Genomic DNA, 10,063 nt, shown 5'->3' on the forward strand with positions numbered 1-10,063 from the left:
CTCTCTCTCTCTCTCTCTCTCTCTCTCTCTCTCTCTCTCTCTCTCTTTCTTTCACTGAGTGTCCAGGGACGCTACAAGTGCGTGGAGCCCTAGTCTGTGTCCCAGGAGTTGAATGCTATCTGGGCTGGCTAGTAAGGTCTGTCACTCCCTGGACCACAGCGATTAGGCCATGTTTGGGCAAAGGACCCAACAATTAGAACCTCTCTGAGAGACTTCCTAGAGTGTATGAAAGACCACTCAACTTCTAGGGGCTGTTTGCTCGGAGGCTCTGAACCCTGGACAGTCTTTGAATCTATGTGGAAAGAGTGTGTCTAAGACAGAATCCAACACAGAAAAGCTGAAAAAAGAGCAGAGCAAGCTAACATCTCCCTTTCGTGGGAGCCATTTTGTACTTGTTTTCTAGTGTATCGACTTAAAACGTTGTATATTTTTGTTACGGGAACCTTCAGTTTTTGAAGAAACAGTTACCATTAGTAGAAGGCATAGTCTGTTAACTTATAGTCCAGTACTTTTTTTCTTTTGTACCAAAGCCAACATCTCTCAGGTTAGTTCTCCAATCTGAATAAATCCTTCTAAGTGCTGGTGGCTTACAATATCACATAGTAACATTTTTACAGTAATGTTAACCACTAACTGTATCCATAAGAGAGTGCTTGAAAAACAGATCATTGGGTTCATTTTCAGAAAACCAAACCTTCACAGGCCTTATCTTTAGTCATTTCTAAACATCTCAGATGTTTAGAATCTTCTGCCTGCTGTGTAGCACCATTCTAAGGACTTTCAAAGCTGATGACATTAGCACTAATTTGTCTCCCACTCCACAGACATGGGGAAAGCCAATCTATCTACCCATAGCTCATATTTCCTTAAGAGCTCTTAGCAAAATTGCTGTCTTTACCTCTAGTCTCAGCTTGTTTGACTAATGTCATCTTCCTTTATTACCACCTAAGCTTCTGAGAGCAGTAATAGCACTTGTTATTTTCCTTTACTGTATCCCCAGACCCAACATAGAAACTAGAACAGCAGATATGTATTGGAGATTATATGTGCATATGTGATATGTGCATATACTTATAAAGTTCTTGAATGAGTCATCTATTCATGCTGAACTTCAAGATTAAATTCATGAGGATGCATCTGGTGTCTTTTTCAATTTTACAGTGGTCAACATCACTTGAGTATGGTTAATAATTACATCATGTGGCAGGCAAAGGGGCATTAATGCACTGGTAAGGGCAGTTGTCACCAAGGTTAGAGTTCTATCCCCAGGACACACATGGTAGAAGTTGAGAGCTGACTTCTGAAAATTGTCTTCTGACATCCAAACATGTGTCCTAGCAATTGTGCCCCTACACAATAAATAAGTGTAATAAAAATAATTCTATGATGATAGTACTGATATTCTAATGGGACATTGTGTTAATGTGCAGCTGAAAGCTACGGACATATTGGCAATGACAAGGATATAGGTTGAATGCCATCTCAGAAATAAGAAACTTAAAGGGGGGAATATTCTAGGAAGTGTAATTGGTATTGGTCTAGATGTTTTACCAATGAATACTTTAAAAGAGATAAATTCCAATAATTCACTTTTGTTGCCTAAGAAAATGTATAACGTCCACATTAGAGCTAAAGGATGCTTAGTGAACTGGTTGGTTGAAAGAAAGAGTTAAGTATATTTTCAACAGGCCTAACTCTGATAATTCTCAGTTTGCACTTGGAAACTATTGCTATTGCTTTGTGTAGCCTGAGGATGTAGGTCAGTTTGTATAGTGTTTGTCTAACTTGTACTAGGTTCTATGTTTTAACCACAGCGCTGAATAAAGCAGTTGTGGTGGCTTTTGCTTATAATCCCAGCATCTGCGGATAGATGCTGGAGGGTCAGGAGTTCAAGGCCAGCCTAAGATACTTAAGACCCTGTCTCAAAAACAAAACAAATGAACAAAGCCATTTTATAATTTTATGGCAATGAGCCTGTAAATAAGTTAGCCTTTAGTAATAATTTTAACTTTAACTTGGAGATAACCTATGACTAAAGACCCTTTTATTTCCTCATGTGTGTCTGCCACCAAAGGGGAACTATTTAGTAAGACAGGCACTCATTGTTTCTCTATTCTACAATTGTACCCGGGAGTATGAAGTTCTTGGAAACTGCTCCTGATCTCCTTATTATGACTGTTTATATTGAATCTATTTCTTGGCTAAGTCCCTTTTCATCCTCATTCAGGACCCACCAACCCTTGGGTGGGAAAGGACCACAGTAAGGCCAGTCTCATGGCTGTGCATGCCATGGTTGGGGGTAGTGGGTTGGCATGCAAAAACAGAGAGAAATACCTTTCATCATTATTGAGTGTGAAACACAGCACAACTGAAACTGAATAGAATCAAAAATTATTTTACCCTGAAGGTCAGGCTCTCCCGGTTATTGCCAAGTTTCTCCTTAGTGCTAATTTAGGGCTCCTTTGAAAGCATGGGAGCAGTTAGAGCAAAGGTCAAGATTATTATCTTCAGTAGTTGTGTGCCTATAAATTTAGACATGCCTTCATCTTTCTTGGTCTGGTGCTGTATTTTCATTTTTAATCATCCCCAAATGTTTTCTACAGAAATGGCATTTATTAGTCTCATAAATGGTGTATAATACAGTGATAATGACCACCTTTTGACAGATGTAAACTTTTAAGTAGCTGCCACTTACTCTGTAAGCTGTGAATTTGGTCATTGCTGCCAAATATAAATGAGGAGGGAGGCACAATCTCTCTCATTGCTTGGTTAGCAGCCGTGAATCATAGCTACCATTTAATCTTTATTTCTTGGGGTTTGGTCTTACTGAAGGATTTTTATGACTACTTTGTAAACTTTTTAAAGGAGAAATTTTAGAAGGAGGAATCTTAGAAGGAGAAATTTTAGAGGTAGGCTTGGCTAACTGGATATATTTAGTAGTTGGGGAAGTGTTTCAGGGGTCTGAAGTTATTTTTTACTTGCAAACCCACCCTTTCTTAGTGATGGAATCTCAGGAGAATCTGAACTTTAGAGTGTGCTGGTTTGTGTATCATGGCATATTTCAAAATATGTAAAAATCCATAAAGAAGAACAACTATTACTGAAGATAGTTACTCATGTCCAATCTAATATTTCCTTACCCTACCACACAGAGATCACAAGTAACATTTACCTACAATTTGTTTAGTGCCCAGTGTACTTTATAAGTACAAACTCAGTACACTAGTGGCATGTGTTTCTACTTTGAATTGAGCTCTTTCAGTATTTTGAAGCATTGGTAGTGGGGGTTGCTGGAAGGTGATCAATTTTGTACTAACCAGATATGATACCTAGGCAATTATCTTGAATTCCTGATTCTCTAAATCACAATCATTACAGTTTATGGACTTGCTTCATTTGATCATATTAAACCTATACCAGTTTGAAGAATAACCAAGGCAATAATGTTGTTTCATTAGTTTATTGTGATTTTTAAGAAGAGAAGGATTATCAATACCAACTCTAAACAAATCCCAGATGGTTTTATTTATGGAAGCCATGTATTGGTCCTCACCTTTAGAAACCCATAGAGTTGTTGAGGGTTGATACTTTTTCTCTGCTTGAATTACACATGTGCACTAAGAACACTGAAGCCTGCATTTTTGAGTTCACCAGCAATACATACCACCTTTGCTTTGATGTTATAGTACTTTGATGTTACAGTGCTGGTCTCTCTGTTTGCTTTGGGTGGTGTCTTATGTGTGGATACACTCCAGGGGAAAAATCAATCTCTCCATTTCTTCCACTCTACACTTCAGTATTGGACAAGTATTGTAACGTCAATCCCTGTTCCTAAAATAAGCCACAAATTACCTGATGTCCTAGGAAAGAAGATGGGGTTTTGGTCTTAAGATGTCATCTAAAGGACCCTAGCCAATCAATTCTGGGCTACCCAATTTATCTGCCTTCAAAGGGTGAAGGACTGAGCTGAAGCTTTTCAGATTGGAATCTGTAGTTCCAGAGAAACTTGAGTATTCTGACCCCGAGGTCTCTACTGCTAAGCCAGTCTTCTACCACCTGACAGTTCATATTTGTTGAATTCCATAACCTTGATCCTGGCCCTGTTTCCCAGTGAAATGTGTCATCATTTTTGTTTGCTCCTTAAATGCACAGCACATGTGGCAAAATAGATTTGCTTCTCAATAGGAGGCAAGCCACAGGGATTCTGAAAGCTTTTCTTGACTGCAGCGTCATCTGCAAAGCAGTCTACATTAATAGCTTTGATGTGGACAAGCCTGTCTGAACTCCCATACAGGCCATGGAGAAACAGCAATGCTTACATTTCTGCACATAGCTGAGGTCCATTCATATGTGCTGCTATCTTAGTCCATTAGTTAACCTCTTCTCTAATTATACTGACCACTTACAATTGTTTGAATTTCCACATGCGTTCTAAATTACTCTGTTCAAACTCTAACTCAATGCAAGAGTGTAGGAGGTGGGCCCACTTGGAAATGATTAGGCAATCAGGGTTCTGCCCTCGTGAATGGGACTGGGGTACTAAAAAAATAGCTTCCCACAGAGTTCATCATTCATTACTTTTCTGCATTATAATATGTGAGGACCAGTTATTTGTTCTTGGCTGAAGCTTTTCAGATTGGAATCTGTAGTTCCAGAGAAACTTGAGTATTCTGACCCCGAGGTCTCTACTGCTAAGCCTAGATGCAGCATCCCTGTACCATCCCTGTACCATCTTGGAAGAGGCCAAGCCCTCACTGAACTAGCCACTGCTTTGGCCTTAGACTTCTAGATTAACTATGAAAAATTAATTCCCATTCTTTTTAAGTTACCTGTTCTATGTCATCATCTTAAAACAACACAAGCAGGTTGAGGCATCTCTCAAATTCATCATGCCAATGGTAGTTTAGTAGAGACTATGTCAGTGTCAATATCTACAAATATTTTCTACCTTCACCTTGAAGCATCTTCCTCCCCAGTTGTTGCCTACAGTCATCTGATCTATGTTCTTCTAGCACTACAACTCCAAAGATAATTTCCAACCTATTTAAGGCTTCCAATTAACTCCTGCTATCCTCCTCTCTCTTTATCATCTCAGTTTTAATCTTCACTAATCTTTGGTTCTATAATCTACTCATACTGTACTAATTTCTTTTCTGTTGCTGAATTAAAATACCCTAAAACCAACACTCCCAAAAGCCCCCCAAAACAACAACAAAAAACAAAACAAAATGAAAACAAACAAATAAAAAACAACAAACTTTGAGGAAGGAAAAGTTAAATTTCATCATGGAAGGAAGTCAGGACAAGAGCTCAACTAGAAACTTGAAGAAGAAACCATAGGGTAATGCTGCTTGCTGATTTGCAAAAGCTCCCACTTGGTGAGCTTTCTTACATAGCTCAGGGCCAACTGCCTAGGGGATGGTGCTGCCCACAGTGGATTGGTACCTCCCATATCAGTTACCGGTCAAGAAATTCCCCACAGACATGTCCATACGACAATTGTGTCTGAGCAATCCTGTTTTCTTCTTGATTGTTTCTAACTTGTTTTGAGTTGACATTCAGTACTAAAAAGTACATCATCTTCTTGCTTTGCATGCATGCTGACTAAAGCCTTATTCTGGGAAATCTGACTAGCTCATTTCATGCCTATTCAGAGGAATATGGCAAAACTCCAAAATCACACAACCAGAAAACGAACAAACAGAAACCCCTCAAAGATTTGCTACCTGTTCTCACTTTCCGTGTATGCCGCTGACCTCAGGTTAACTGCATATTGCAACTTTCACCCTCCCGTTGCTTTGATGGTCACTTGTGCCATCTTTCCTCATTTCCCAGGTTCAGTGTGCCTTGCTCATCTGAGAATACAGAAACATTACTATGCCATCATAGCCATGGCACCTGGGCTCTGAATTCCTCTTTCACACCGTCATTATGGATTTTTCTTACCGACTTGGTCATTTATGGAATACACTGGTCATTCATGCTGTCAAGATTCTCCTACTCTTGTTTCATCATCACTGCTTCTTCCCACTTTCTTCGGTAATACTTTCATTAGCACATACATATTCACTGTGTAAATTTTTCCATCTTAAAAAAAAAAAAAGCTTCACTAGCACCTTGATGGTTTGACCCTTCCCTTGCTTCTTTGTGCACAAAAAGCTTCTGAAAACCTTTGTCTCTATTCATTTCCAGTCCTTTCATTCCATTTCTTTGGCACACACAGGATTAAGGCATTGTCCTGGAATTCCCTCAAAGTCTACCATTCAAGGTCACCGATGGCTGCCTGTACTTGGCTAGCTTTATTAGAAAGTCTGAGTCTTCACTTTATCTGGCACCTAGTCAGTGGCTTCAAAGCTACACTCTATCCAGTTCTTCCTAACTCTTAGGAAAATGGTGCAAAGAGGCTAAAACATCACTCTAATCATGCCAATCCTAGTTAGTAAGGAGCTTGTTCCTTCTCATCCTTATAAACTTCCAACTATCTTGGGATGCCCCCATGAAATTACATGAAATCCCTCTTTTCTCTTTCAGTAGGTTTTATCCTAATGGTTTTTTTTTCTTCTTCTTAGTTTTAGATATTCCTAGATTTCATTTTTCAATTACAGTTTTAGCCTTTTGGAATAACTGAACATTTAAGACATACAGTTCTGCACACACTTCCTCCTCACCCATACAATTCCAAGTGAATATCTTGCATTGGTACTTTTTCTAATCAGTGAATTGATACATGATAAACCTTAGTTCTTAGTGTTCAGCTATGTCTACTTTCTGTGCTCTACAAACTATCCTCAAATTAGATGATTTCACTTAGATTTTGTTTTTTGATTTTAAGAACAATATACATTTTTTATGTATTTTATAAAATGCTATTTTGAATTTCAGTTCTTTTGGGGGCACAGTCTGTGATATGACATGCTTTCTCTATGTTGGATGACACAGGTGAAAGAAAGTTCCCAGCCATCCATTTGATCCCTTGGGTAAACAGCATATGCTCTACATATGTAGTATATGTGAGCTGTGATGTTCACAAGCTTAGGCATATTGATGTAGCTTCAAATAAAAATACCATGATCTGTTGGTATTATGCCATTCTATGAATGAGGTACTATATCATACTAAGTTAAAGGTTTTATAATGCCTAATGACATTGAGACAGTCAATTCTGTTGTTGGGTTCTTGTCTTATCCTCACTCCAAGGATGGAGTGAGTAGAAGAATGAACCGGTGACCAGTGAATGAATGAGAGGGTCTTGTATTTGCCATATGGAAGTAAGACTTTCAACAAAAAGTAAAGGCCTGAACTCTTGGTGTCGAGGCTCTAAATTTCAGTGAGCTTTAAGATAACAACGGAAGGGTTACCAGCCAGTGTTAGAGCTCTGATCGCTTGGGAGGCTTTAGGTTGCCAACCAATAGAGAGCAGGTCCCTGAGGAGCAGCAGAAGTGATGGGTCTACAAGACAGAAATAGTAGGTCTGTTTTGAGGCAGGATCCAGATACCTATCAGAGGCAGGAGTGAACCTCAAGACAGGAACAACCTCTCTGCCCCAGCAGCAGGAGCAGCAAGGTTCAGAGGTGGAAGAGAAAAAAGTTCTCCTACCTCAGAAGGTCTCCAGTGGGCCAGCCTCTGCCAGGTCTCAAAGACAGAAGCAGTCTTCCCTCTGGTGGTTCAAAGAGGCTGACTCTGATGTCTTCACTCTTTTGCCAGAAGACAGCAGCCAGAAATGAGGAATCAGGAACCAAACTGGTGACTAGGCTACGTCCCAAGGACTTAGGTAGAATCAACTAGGCTCTGATTGACTGAATATGCTTCTTGCAAATGAGATGTAGAATAAAGGCCAATCAAGAGAGAACCTGTCAGCCCCAGAAAAGTAAAAATCTCCAAACTGTGGCTGGGTTCCCCATCCTGCCTTCTCACAGCAGAAACAGGGGAAATAGGAGGAAGAGCTCTTGGTTTTGTAAGTCTTCTCCTGAATTACTTTGTCCCCAGTCAAGAGCAGCTTTATGCACCTCTGAGTTGGTGCCTTTGGAGCCCAGGCTGCTGCTGGCTCCAACTTTTCTTGTGTGTTTACTGTGGGCAGCTGGGCTTGGGGGAGGCTGGGGGATTGCATCTTCTCTTTGCTCCCATTCCAATGGGACCTTCCTACCCTTATCATGTCGATGCATAGTTTTCCATAATTATTATGGATCCATATAGAAATATTTCTCTGCCCGAACTTATTTATCATTCTCGTCCTCAGCACTGATCCTTCTATTGCTCCACTAACATTCCGCTTTCTGGAACGTCACAGAGACGGACGTTATAGAGTCTTTGCACATTGCCTTCTTTCACTCCATAACATCCCTTTAAATTTCTTTCATGTCACTAAGTTGGTGGCTCTCAACTGTAATACCAGTACCAAATGAGCTAAGGCAGGAGGATTGCCAGTTATTGGAGGCTAAGCTGGGCCAGACAATGAGTTCCAGGCCAGCCTGAGCTAGAATAAGACAATGTCTTATAAAACAAAACAATATCTTCTAAACAAAAAAGTAATAGTAAAAGTTTCCCCCATGTTTTTTCAGGGTTTGATCACTCATTTCCTAATATTAAATAGTATTTTATTGTAACACTTTTTTAAAAAATCCACCCAACTTACTTTTAAAAGATATCCTGGTCACTGTCAATTTGGGGTGATTATGAATAAATCTGACATGAACAATTATATTTAGGTTTTTGTGTGACATAAAGTCTCAATGTAATCAGTCAAATGTCTAGGATTCTGCTGATGTTCTAAGTACCAACAGCATCTCATCCTTGTCAGCATTCTGTTTGATCAACTTTAGGAATTTAGGCAACTAGTAAGTGTGTGGTACTTTATCCTTTCTGTTTTAATTTGCAATTATGTGATAACATATGAAATCAAACACATTATCATATTTGTGTCATCTCTATGTACCCATTTTATTTCTGAGTCTTTTGTTTTCCAATTGTTGAATTTTAAGAGATCTTTATATATTTTGTGTACATGTCCTTTATTAGATAAGATTTAGTAGTTTTTTTTTCAATTTTTGGATTATCTATTAATTGTTTTAACTATATTTTGCAGAATGGCTTTTAATTTTAATAAAGTCTAACTCACATTTTTTTCTTAGAACATGTTTTGAATATTACACCTAAAATTTTTATTATTAAACCCTTGACTCAGCTGAACTCCTCTGGCCAGCATAGTCACGAGATCAACCCCAGTACCGGCCTATCCCAAATAAACCTCATGTGATTGCAGCAAGTTCAGTCTCTCGTGAGTTATTGGGTGGTCGCGTCATCCAGAGACTTGAGTAAGGATCTCCCCAGTTCTGGGGGGTCTTTCATTTGGGGACTAGTCCAGGATTTACAACCACCCTTGACTCTCTGAAGACCCCTTGGAGGTGAGTTCCTACATGTGATCCGTCGGTCTGTCTGTGTGTTTTCCATTTGTCTAGGAACTGCTTGCTTGTTTTACAACCTGTGAATTTGTAGCTAGCCGCTTCCCGAGATGGCAGGGTTTATTGATGGCAGGGTTTATTTTTAGAGTTTATTTTCAGTCAGTGACTCCCTGCCCTCCGTGAGGGGGAAAGGGGACTGGTCGACAGACGTGTCAGGACCACTGACTAATACCCTGGGAGATGTCCCAGTGGGAATTGGGGATCCTCAGGGACGGCCAGGAGGAACTCCATGGGAAGCCAGAGGAGAAACATTAACACTCAAGGGGAGTGTAGGTCTGTTCTCCAGGACATTGAACCTGTTCGATTGGCTCCACTTGGGTTGCTCTTGTTGTGTTACTCTTTGATTTTCTGTGTTGTGTTTGATTTTTGTCGCCCTTGTGACTGTGATGGGACGGATGGTAACTCTGATGTTGGCTCACTGAACAGAGGTTAGGGACATGTCAGTTCAGGTGAAATAAGGACCTTGGTAAATTTCCAGCTGTCTGTTTTTCTGAAGTAAGGTTGGCGATTGAGATGAGTCTTTTTGTGTGTATTTTGTGACCAGTCCATCTTGGCAGCCATGGCAGGCATGGGCCAAGCAACTTTGTGATTTGGCTTTGATTACCT

The sequence above is a fragment of the Mastomys coucha genome, unplaced genomic scaffold (genome assembly GCF_008632895.1).
Source record: "Mastomys coucha isolate ucsf_1 unplaced genomic scaffold, UCSF_Mcou_1 pScaffold13, whole genome shotgun sequence".
NCBI classification, from domain to species: domain Eukaryota; kingdom Metazoa; phylum Chordata; class Mammalia; order Rodentia; family Muridae; genus Mastomys; species Mastomys coucha.